Source organism: Anas acuta, chromosome 2 (assembly GCF_963932015.1).
Source record: "Anas acuta chromosome 2, bAnaAcu1.1, whole genome shotgun sequence".
In the NCBI taxonomy this organism is placed as follows: domain Eukaryota; kingdom Metazoa; phylum Chordata; class Aves; order Anseriformes; family Anatidae; genus Anas; species Anas acuta.
In genome coordinates, this window is record NC_088980.1 from 59,098,451 (window position 1) to 59,111,188 (window position 12,738).

The 12,738-nt window shown below is 36.1% G+C and overlaps 1 long non-coding RNA gene across 2 annotated transcripts in view; it reads right to left on the minus strand.

Annotated features, from left to right (window-relative positions):
- The window catches only part of LOC137852792 (uncharacterized), a 288,725-nt gene that overhangs the window by 222,881 nt on the left and 53,106 nt on the right, over positions 1 to 12,738 (minus strand). For both annotated transcript variants that reach the window (XR_011094046.1, XR_011094045.1), the window contains exon 2: positions 6,567 to 6,679. This is a non-coding gene — a long non-coding RNA (uncharacterized lncRNA). The remainder of the gene's footprint in view (positions 1 to 6,566; positions 6,680 to 12,738) is intronic.

Sequence of the window (12,738 nt, forward strand, 5' to 3'; positions counted from 1 at the left end):
CAGAGAGATTTTTCTAAAATAGAAAATGAGGTTCTCTTTCTGAAGGCATGCAAATCCAAAGCTTAAGAAAACAAAATGTTATTCAACCTTGTAAAAACAGAAGGCTAAAACTGCCAAATGTGAAATGGTATTGAATAGCATTCACACTCATCCAACTTAATGAGGTTTTGGACTCTTGGTGCCAACTCTAGTGCCTGGGGTGGAAATACACAACCTATGCACTGATTTAATAAATCATAAGTTATAACTTCTGTAATGTGCTTAATATAGTCAAAAGGCTGTAGCTTTTTGAATTATGTACATAAAAACAGGGAAACACATAGGCATCTTCACACAAGTAAGCAAAGTCATGTGTGCTAAAGATTGGATCAAATGTCATCAGAATACAGGATTTGATGATATATTAAGATTTCAGAAATTCATGCAGATCAGATTATTTGCTTAATGGTTCTGAGAAAATGAGGCTTCTTATGTCAAATACTTAGTATTAGCAACTACTAATTGAATAAACTAAATAACTGCTGAGACTACCACGAGAAAAGTGACCAGATGGTGGTGAACTGACAAGCTTTCTGAAGAAAATTAATATAAATATACACCAGTCTTACTAATCTGTATTGGTTTTGCCATAAAATAAAAATACGGTCTACCTACATTGAAATTAGCAAAGAGAAAAACTTATCTTATAGACAACCGAAAAGCTTCCAGGCAGGGATGCATATATGCAATACATAATGGTCTGTAATAGGATTTATACTGTAAAAATTACAAGTCATTCCTACATACAATGTTTCACTTATGCAATTGGGGAAGTAAGAAATTTGAATTTATATAAATACATGACAAAAATATTTACAACGTTACTAAAAACACCCTATGCCTAGATTATTAATTATCCCTGTCTGACCCTGAAATTATGTAGTCAATGAAATCAGATCTGAGGCCTCACAGTAATGTAGAAATATCAAGATTCATAGAGGAACATCTATATTTGTTTATTTTTAACAAGCACTCTATGTTGATGATGTCAAAACATCCAAACCCAAACTCAATCACCCTAAAAACTGAAGAAAAAATTGAAAGTGGACAAAGACCAAGTTGTAAAATTTTAGTTAAGCAGTCTGTTTCTGAAAACTCAATGAACTTGTGAGGTTGTGATAAAACTAACTTCAGACAGCCACTGTCATAATATTGTAGCTACATTATGCTAAATTTTAAACACACTGTTCTGTGTGAAGGAAAAAAAAAAAAGAATGCTTTACATCTCATTAAGCTAAGGTTATCTTTTTCTTCAAGCCACAAAACTGATTGGAGACAAAAGCAAACCAGCCCAAATACTGGGGCAGGCATAGAATATATGCTCATTACATAAATGGCATTGAGAATACCCTTCCTATTCTGCTCTCCTAAAGAATCACTAAAATTTAATTACCTAGACCTATTTCACCATACCTTGCTTCAAGAAATAAAAAAAATGCTAGTAGATGTCAGTGACATAAGATATTGCTTCTGTGTTTATATATAAAATATGCATGTCAAACTCAGACATCAAGTCTTACTTGTGTCTTCGTTATTAATTACATAAATGACATTAATTACATAAATGACTTTTTTTTATATTATATTGAACTTCCATGGCATTTAATCTAAAGTGTACATTCTATGCAGAGTATAATCTATGGTAAACATTCTATAGAGCATATACAAGAAAGAAAAACATTCCCCTGCATTTTTTTTCTAAGAACAATATGGTTTTATAAGTGAAATTGTGGGGGGGGGGGGGGTGGAACTACCAGAAATTCTATCCTACTTTTTCCAGCATGAAAGAATGGGAAAGTTTTTGGCATTGTCATGAGGTTACCGGAAATACAGCAGTGGTGAATATGAATAAGTCTTCATTAGGTGACTGCTGCTTTGTGGTCATTACTTGGGAATAGCTCTGCATTATCAAATTATTTTTATTGGCTCTAACTTAAAGATACCTTCTTCAGTTGGTGAAAAAATAATGTTCCTTCTTCAGTTCTAAGAACAGCAGCCTAAGGCTGGAATGCTCTAAAGAAACCCAAGCTTTTGTAAAATGATGTCATATGCCAACTGTGCCAGGCAAATGTGTAGTAATAGCTAAAGCATTCTATAATTAAAACAAGTCTCTTGTTAAATGAGACTGAAAGTGATCAAAGCTCTTTTGTCTGCTCAGACACTTGATAGATGTGAAAGGAGTTTTGCTTACGGTGAAGATGGTGCTGTGGTTTCTGTCTCCATCTTAAGTGGTGACAGAGTGCATCCTGAACTATGCCTATTGCTATTAAAAGTAATATCACAAAATGAATGCAACAAATGGGGACTTCAACACAAAATTAGACAGGTATTGTTTGCCCTTGTAAGGCACAGAGTGGAGCTTTAAACGTCTGAAACTATTATTTAAGAGTGGCAAGGCAATAAAGCACAAAGATATGTCAATAGTACTGCCAACAAAAATCTGTCCACTCAGGTTAAAGGGACCTGTCGGTACCCAGTAGTCACTTGGTTATAGTAGGTGGTACACAAGTACTCATTTAAATTGTCATATTTCTCGAACATTTAGTATTTACCAAGAAACATTACATGTGAGGAAATACTTTTAAAACAAATTCTTTCATTGAATCACACTCCTCAGTTAAGAATATTATACTTTAAACTTCATCTTTAAACTTTATACTTCACCTTAATTGACAAAAAAGGTGACATGGCTATCAAGCCCATCATTGTTAAGAAAGTATAATTTCTCATCTAAGTACACTTCCACACAGTTTTTATATGCCAGATTTGTTCTTCCTTCTTGGACTTGCAGAAGTACAAATATAACAGGAGGCAGACTGTCCTAACAATAGCACCAGTCATGTTTGCAAGAGGGACATATCCGGAAATTTTAAATTAATACTTCCTCTCCTAACATTTCCTTTGTACTTGAAAGCAAAACAAAACAAAAACAAACAAACAAAAAACATTACTTAACCCACAGAGCTCAGCACCCTTTTTTTTTTTTTTTTAAAAAAAAAAAAAATCAGTTACCTGACCCAAAGCATCAGGGAACAAGGTTGCATAATCCTAGTAGCAGCATAAGGCTGAAGAGGCAGACAATACAGAAGAAACAGATTCCAACTCAGCATAATGGTTTAAAAGCAGCTGTTTAGTGCTAAGCTCCATCCTAAGCATTTGCTACCCCTGAATTGAAGATGAGCATAGGAAAGATACGAACAGAAACCTACACTGAGTATAAATATATTGAGCAAGTGCGGAGATGGTGAGCCCACACCCAGCAATTCTTACATGCAACCACATAATTCCTTGCAAAAATTGGGACCCTCTTTCAAAGCTAAATTTAGACACCAGGAAGTCCAACTAGTTCTTGGATGGATTACAAGTTTTGCTGCAACAGTCAAACTCTTGCCACCTTTCTCATCTAATACCCAATGAAAATGCAAGAGCAAGCCAATATAAACACTGTTTTTCTAGTATACAACTTTACCTATTGCAAATTAACTTTACAAGTAAAGTGATTTTCATTACACAGCATAACAAAGGTTATTTCAGGTGCAGAGCTTCTAGCTCCAATACTCTAATACAAGAACAACATAAAGCATGAAACATTGTGTAAAATAACATATGTAAGTTCCACTCTTTCTGACCCAAAGAGCACTGTATTTTGAGCTGACTTCTGTAGTAAAGCTAAATGGAGTATTCCACTGCAGTCTCTTTCTGCCTAAGGAAAACAAAATAACTGATTCACAAATTGAACAAGAATTACCCAGAAATACAAAAAATAACCAACCAACCAAAAAAAAACCTTCCAATGTTGACCTACTTATAGCTCATCTGCTAACAGTAAATCATTCAAGGTAGAAACCACAACGTAGATTTTCAGAAATCTTTTTGTTTGACCTGTCTACACTAGAAATCCTTTCCCATGACAAATGACCTGTAATCAGATATGACATCATTTCTCCATTCAAAGCCATCCTTTTTCTCTGACAGTATCAGTGCTATATAAAAATGGACCACACTGTCGAACACCTTTTTACACCTCCTGCCGAAGTCCAGATACTGCTTTGAAAAAAAAAAACAAAACAAAAAGAATATGTGTTTGTGTATAGGAAAACACCAAACCATGCTATGCAGACACACCTTCTGAAAAAAGGCTGTTCAGGGTGTTCCTAGATATACTGTTTTTTTTCCAGATGTTTTGTGACCACTAATGCAATTAATTCTAGGAGAAATTTGACCTGTCTCTAAAATGCTTCATCACTAAAGGCAAGCATAATGATACCTGGATTCCTGGATCTTTTCCAGAAAGTTTTCATATTCATCTTTTTCTTATCCCTGTTTTAAAGCATTTCTAGCCAAGAAATATTAAACATCCCACAGTAATGGATTAGTGAACTTCCATTTCTTTTTTTTTTTTTTTCTTTGCAAATCCTAGTGTAATGTCATTTGATTGAGCTAGTGTTTCTATCATCTCTCCTTAGATTCAACATGGGGACAAGATGGGACTCCAATGCAGCTGCAGAGTTATTTTCTTGTCACGTGATCTATTGTACTGTGAAGTTTTAAGTTGGAATGGTCATGAGGGCCTGGCAGCTGTGTCTTCAACTAGCTAGATTTGAGAAGGAGCAAAATAGGTCTTCATCTGGGGGTCTCTGTTCCAACTCTACCAACTATAATAATTGTATTTACCCAATGATGTTTTATCAAAAACAAACAAACAAAAACTTAATTCTAGTAAGATCACTGTGAAATCAGTATTTCTCATAGTATAATGTGTAATGCTTTATTAATGGCACCCTCAGAAAGCCAAAGAAAAAAAATGTATGTAGCCAGATATATATTAAAATAAGCGACAAAATGGAAATATTATATCAAAATGCTTTGCAAGGAAGGAAGAGAAATAGTTTCAACTCTCCATTGGTGTTGTCACAACGAAGTAAAAAAAAAAAGGGGGGGGGGGGAGAATTCTTGTTCTGTGCGGCACTGAACAAAACAAAGATGGAGAATAGTTCTAACAAAAGTCAGTGGGAAAGTCACCTAAAACTGAGAGATCCCCAATGGGTTGTGAGACGAGGCTGCTACAGCTCTGTAAACTTCTCCCAGCACAGAACTTCTAAATGTCACTTCTACAGAGGTCATCTGGATATCTCAGTTGCTGTGCCTCTCTCAAGACACCTAGTAAGGGCTCTCTTCTCTTTTGTCTTAACTTGCTATGAAACAATTGGGAATGAAATAAAAGCAGTTTGTCAATTAAGAAATTGGCACCAAGAAATATTAACATGTAAGGAATACTGGTAATGTGCAAAAATTAAAAATTAGAGTTCATCAGTCAGACTCAAATTCACACTTCTTCTTTTCTTTTTGTGACATATCACCTCCCTAACCAAAAATATCATGATGATACAATGGAAAGTTGATAAAATAACAACAAAGTGTTCAAAAATATCTTCAGGAAATGACTTCAGTACATAAATAAATGTTAACCCCACTACTCAACATGGTGAATTCCCAGCAAAGCTCCATTTGGTGTTGAAGCAGAAACAATCAAAACATTATCAAGAACTAACATAATTCAGCATAAGTAAAGATGCTCCAGGACAGTATTTTATACTGTACTAGTTTCATTCAGCATGCAATTCTAGTTTGCTACCAGATAAGTTTTTAGACAAAATTTTACTTCAGTATGTCCACCAGTTATTGGCATATTATAGTTATTAAAACCTCATCTATTTCTACAAACACAGGAAATGAAGTGCTTTTTTTTCTTAAAGGAATAAACTACAGAGGTAAAAACATGTTTATTCTGGTACAAGTGTCTGTATTAATAGGGCAATTACAGAACTTCTGAAACAAGGCTGCATTTGAGTAATGTTCTGGAATATCTTTTTCTGGTTAAAAATAATCATAGAGAAACTTGAACAAGTTTTAAAGCTACAGCTTGATCTCCAATCAGTCAAAACATGCTGATTTCTCTCGAAATAGACAATTATGTGCTACTGAAAACTTAATGATAAATATGATTCCAAATATTTCCTTACCTTTTATGTGTCTACTGAATCTAGTCACCTCTAGTCACCTAAGGGTGAAGTTGCACTGCCAAGTTATAGAATAGGGAGATGTGTATAGTGATATATTTGTATAATAGAAATTTTTACAAAACTATAAAAACTACTTGCAAGTTATTTTCTCGTGCTCTCCAGTAACCTGCATGCAGACACATAAAGAACAAGTTATTGCTGCATATGCTGTTAGGAAACAAAAGCAATATACTACATTAAGCCTTGCATTATGAGTGTTCACTGTTTCTACCCCTAACATATTATATATACACACATTTTAACACACTTCTGAAGTACTTCTTTTGTAGTGGAGAGTAGGATCAAACAACAAAAACTGACTTGTTCTTACAGTGGAAAAGAAGGAAAACCTTGCTCTGGAAGCTGTTGTAAACACAAGAGCTAGTAGTTTAATATTCTGGGAGTCGTATCAATTGCCTCTGTGTTTCTATTTACTAAAGAGACATTTTCAGATTGATTACTCACCTGACTTTTAACTATCACATTTTAATCAGTGTGGTAGGAGCAGCCTCATTCTCCAAAACAGGCCTCGTGCCTAGCTCAATGGGATACTAATCCATGACTCTGACTCCTGGAAGCTGTAACACACAAGAAATAAATAGTTATAAATAACAATAGATGATCCGAAACACCAGCTCACATCAGTGCCTTGTGTCTACTAGCACTTCTAAATTTTCTACCACCAGCAGAGCTGAAATTGAGCCAGTAATTGTGGGAAATTTTAGAAAAGTATGTCAAACGTAGACAAGATAATAGTGTCTGTCGCCCACCCCCCCCTTTTTTTTTTTTAATAGCATTGTGGGGTTCCATTTTTATTGTCTATCAATGACTTCCAGATTGTTTATTCAGTTCACAAATAAAAATTAAAAGGATTTTGAAAGAGAGTGGTTAGGAAAAGTCACGGAAAACTGGAAAAATACCAGAGGATTTCTTAAAAATGTAAGTTGTATCAAGCTTCAAAATACAAAACTGGAGTAATCCTGACAATAAATATTCAATAAATTTATGAAAATAATCCAAAACACTACGACAATTCCTATTGTCTTGTAAAACAATAAGCAGCCACCCAAGAAGCAAGCCAAAATAGTTTGTTTTATAGCAGTAGGACCTTTTGTGCTATCATTTAAACTGATGGAATGTTCACAGCCAAGTTATTTAATAAGAGGGTTTATAAGATTACTTCAGAAATTTCAAACACTAATTTATGATATTTACACTTGTGGGTTTACTGAAGCCCAGATGGTATTGTATCAGAGTCATACTTAGGGCAGGTTTTATGCTAAGCTTTGCATTAATTCTTATTCAAAGCTTTTAAGAGTTCACCTTTATCTTGTATCAAAACTGGAATTGTGGCACAGTTAGAAAAATGCTATTTTCTTCTTGATTGTACTGAACTGATTGTGTGTTTAATTGAAATTAACTTGGTCTTCTAGTTGAGAATCACCAGGGAAAAAAAGGTAATGAAACTACGTACAATTTATTTCAACTGCATCATGTCCAGAATTCATGACTTGGAACAATGAACGCAGAGCATGGAATTTGGAACACAAAATGCAGAATGTACAACATGGCATTACTTACACCCTGGCAAGGACTGCTCACAGAAACTAAATACAGTTGGCATTCTTTATCATTCAAAGTGACACAACATTCTTGCAGAGTTCTGGATTCTGGAAGTGTGCCTGAATCAATAGGGTGTTTTCATTCGTGATCCTTAACCAAAACCTCTGACAGGTGTTTAAGTGACATAGTGGGAACAATGGGAACTGAGAATGTCATAGGCTGATGACAATTTGTCCTAAAGGTTCATTAATACAGTTGGTATCCCATTTACCTAATTAAAAATGTTTTAAAGGGTCAATATATATCATAAACAAATCACTGTTTATTAGGATCTGGTACTAATCATTATGTTATCAGGACATACAATGATGAAGAAAAAAACCACACATATATTTCTTTTAATTTAAAGTTCATTCTAAGTTACTTCAACATAAGCAAAACTATTATTCAAACTAGTATAATATTGTGAAAAAATCTGACACGTTCTTTTCTTCCTCTTCTGGGGCCAGTTTTTTCTTCCCTTGCACTTTGTGCAGAATTTTACAGCTTTGGAGGAGATACCTGCAACACTACCAGAGCTGAATAGCAAAACCACACTGGGAAGTACAAGATGACCAGATGTCTTAACCTAGATTATCTGGTGAATATCGCACACTTGCATTTGTAAAAGTTAGCTAGCACATGCTCTTCCATGTCTCTGCTTATCCAGAAAATAACATAGCTGGTAATGTTTCTCTCACCAACTTCTAAAGCTAAATTAAAGTCCATAAGCCAATAGAAAATCTTTAAAATAGTTATGCTATAAATACAAGTGTTAGTTTTTCATCCACCTTCATTCAGAATGGGTTTGTTTCATACTTTACTATTTTAGGAGAAAAGATAGAAACATTGCAAAACCATCTTTGAACTGTGAAATACATGGTGAAAAACTAATCTTTAGATTATACAAAGGCTGTTAAGCTCCATAAATTGATTAATCTTACAATTATTTAATATTTTACCATCATTTTTACAAAAACAAATCAGTTTAGAGGACAGACAACATGAACTGACCCTACATAGTATGGGAAACAGACACTGTTGCCCCAAAAGGCATGGGAAATGGAGAAGAATAGGAAATTTTCTTCTGGTTTTAAAAAATCTTACAGAAGACTACGGTATGTAAGTTCAGGGGAAAGCTGACATAAAACCCGCTCTTGCATCTGAAATTTCATACTATGCCTCACTTTCATTGCAGTGAAAATATAACATTTGGAATGAAAAGTTTACAAGGAAAAAAAAATATCACACCAAATTAGGACATGAAGTGTACAGCACAAAAGAATTCAGTAGCTTGTGAGACAGATTACTACTACAAGCAGAGCAAAGTCATGCTCTCATCAGACTTTGATTTCTGTGTAGTCTGACTCACCCATTTCTATTCTCAGAGAAGAAACTTGACCACATAGAAATCAATTTGCTTTTCTCATAACAGATACTCTTCAAGATTAAGAAATTCTCTGTTTGCAAGAGGAAGACAGCATGTAACTGAATCTGCCAAATAAACCAAATTTTATTCAGGAAGTAGATACCTTTTCACAGGAAGGCAACAAAATGTAAGAGACAATAGGAGTACTTACTTGGGAAAAGATAAAGATGTGCTTAAGTGTTTTACTGTACTGAGGCCAGGAATAGGACAAGATGACCTTGCAAAAGATATTACGTAACAGACTTAAGTGACACAGAACAAATACATAAATTAAACCCCACCTTTTCAAAGGTGCAAGACATTAAAAAAATAAAAAAATACTCTGGGCCTATGTTGCAGCTGGAGACAAGAAGGCCTCTGACGGAGATTGAGGTAGTTTGTTGAAAAAAGATCACTTACGTTAATTCTTTGACTAATTGTTACAAAAAAAAAAAAAAAAAAAAGATTAAATGACAGAAATAGATACATATCTCCCAAGGAGCAGGAGCAGATGGAGAGGAGAAATTACAATCAGAACACGAACTTTGGGTGTCATAGCTTGTAATCAACAAGACTCCAGAATGCATGAGAGATTCCTGATCTCAAACCTCCAGAGGCAGACATCAAGGGACGCAAAGAAGAATGTATAGACCAAAAAGTTTCTTAAATCAGTGGAAATACTGATGATGAAAAGTAAAGAAAACGCAATTCCTACATCACTTATTTAGACAAAAGTAAGACAAGCAGAAAAAAAAAAAAAAAAGAAAAAAAGAAAAAAATAATAGAAAGCTAATAGAAACACTTTCTTAGTGTACTTAGGGACACAATGTCAGAATACAGTATTTCATGTAAACAAAGTAATTAGTGGCAAACAAAATGACAAGAATGACTGGATTTAAGAAACAGCTGTATCTGATTTACATGACAAGTGACTTTGTCAAGTCCTTATACTGAATGCATATTGAAGTTCTATAGTGGGCATAGAAAATTACTAATAAAAAGTTTCAGGGGTGTGGGGAGTGTGGAATATAGGCAGCAGTGACATTACTTGTAAGTAAGCAAAAAACCAACTAACCAACCAACTAAAAAACAACAACAACAAAAACAGCAAACCTTAGTAGATGTTTTCTGTCCAGAAGCTAATACAAAACCTGGGCGTCCAGGTAGATGATAGGGCAAGCAGTGTGCCCTCATGGCCAAGTGGGACAATGGGATCCTGGAGTGCATTAAAAGGAGTGTGGTCAGCAGAGCAAGGGAGGTGATCCTCCCCCTCTACTCTGCCCTGGTCAGGCCTCACCTGGAGTACTGTGTCCAGTTCTGGGCTCCCTAGTACAAAAAAGACAGGGATCTCCTGGAAAGAGTCCAGCGGAGGGCCATGAAGATGATACGGGGCATGAAGCATCTTCCCTGTGAGGAAAGGCTGAGAGACCTAGGTCCGTTCAGCCTGGAGAAAGACTGGGAGAGGATCTCATCAATGTGTATAAATACCTGAGATATGGGAGACAGAGAGATTTGGCCAACCTCTTTTCAGTTGTTTGCGGGGACAGGACAAGGGGCAGTGGCCACAAGATAGAGCACAGGAAGTTCCGCACCAACACGCAAAAGAACTTCACGGTGAGGGTGATGGAGCTCTGGAACAGGTTGCCCAGGGTGGTTGTGGAGTCTCCTTCTCTGGAGACATTTAAGGCCTGTCTGGATGCCTACCTGGGCAGCCTGCTCTAAGGACTTGCTTTGGCAGGGGGGTTGGACCTGATGATCTTTTGAGGTCCCTTCCAACCCCTTCAATTATGTGATTCTGTGAAAAATCTCTGCAGTGCCAGTCCTTGTCTGCATCACACCTGAAACTCCCCAAAGCCTACTTCTTTCAGTTACCCTGTTTTGCTCATTACAGAAAAAAAGATCTCTCATGCTAGAGGAGAGCTCATCCACATACAATGATATTTTGTCTTCTACAGTGAGCAGTCCCACCTGATCCAGAAAGAGATTTTGCAAAACTTTGTCAATAAATCATCACAGGATGAGCTGTCTCATCCTGGAGAAGTTTCCTCATGATCCCATACATTGCAGGCTAAGCTCAGACAGCCCAGTCTAAACCTCTAAGCACAAGAAGTGATCTAGTGATACAGTGACCACTTTCAAAGCATTTTTTTTAACTTCTTATTGGAAGTCTAAATACTCTTGTAGGACATATAAATGTCTGATGATTTTTGGATTACCATCTTTAAGTTCTACAAAAAGTGGAGTGTTCTGTTCTGAGACTCAGATACTTTTGTATTCCAAGTCACCATGTCCTCAGGACCCCCTAAGAAATTTTTTTTTTTTTTTAAACATAATTTTCATTGCAGTATGGAGACATTCCAACTGCAGTCAAAGGACCAAGTGATGCTACCAGGAGCAGTTCACCTACTTCTACAAAGGTCTTGAAACTGGTTAACCTACTCTGTGAGAAGCCCATAACCAGCTACTTTCCCTGTTTGTTTCAGATCGAATAATATAGGAGTAAAAGCCTCTGCTGTTGATAAACAGCCAGCTTATCATGGCTAAAGCATTCCAGTGTGGCTTTTAAGCTAAATCAGGTGCTTCAACGTTCAGATTCACAGCCTCTGCAAAACACTCTTTAACCTCTTTATTTACATTGTATGTAAATAAAAGGTGGAAAAGCTTTTTTTTTTTTTTTTTTAAAAAAAAAGGTACAAATGGAGTTTGTTTACAAGTTTTTGTTATCCCCTCGCCACTCCTCCAAGCCACTTTTTTTTATCTCCTGCTCTTAAATATGTAGCATAGTAGGTATCTTAAGGAGAAAAATACTTCAAAACATTATTTTGCTATTGCCTTGGACGAATTTCAAGTCAAGATCAATGCATATCATTCACCAAGCCTTAGATACCTATAAAATCCATGTTTAGCCATGTCAATTTTGACAAAAATCAATTATAATACTTTGCATTTCATGCTAGCAACCTAGAGAACTGGAAACAGCTGTATTCCTCTGTCTTGCAACAGTACACAGAAATCTGCACAGGAGTTATGTGGCTGTTGATTTAGAAAACCACACTGAAGCAATGGTATGAGAGAGTCTGCCAGACCATGGAGGATCCATGAGAGAAACCAAGATACTTCTGCCCAGCAGATGAGTCCATTTCTCAGGGTTTGCTCTAAATCCACTGAGAAAATACTCATGTAAGACAACAGTCCACAGTAGAATAAAATCACTAAAAATAAAATGTTACAAAAGCAATAGAGATTAGAAAATCCACTGTTAGTTTAGTCATTTCAGGGAAAGCTATGTGTACTATAAACTGCTGTTGGAAACCACAGGGAGAGGAGAGGGAGAGGAGATAGGACTAAACAAAAGTTTTCAAGTGCTGTATGGAAAGACAGTGCTGTTAGTCTGACAGACTCTGATCAATGAGGGAACAGTAAGGGGACAGAAAAAGTAAAATGACTTTCAGCTACAGCATCACACATGTTTCTTTACAAGTTCCTAGGCAGTGGCAGGGCCCTTCCAGGCTGCCCTGTGAGGTGAAGCTGGAGATACCCTACACCGGAAAGGGTAAGACACTGCCCAGCAGTAAGGAAAAAAGAGCGAGAAATCATTTTGCCCATGACAGTAATTTCAGCAAGTGC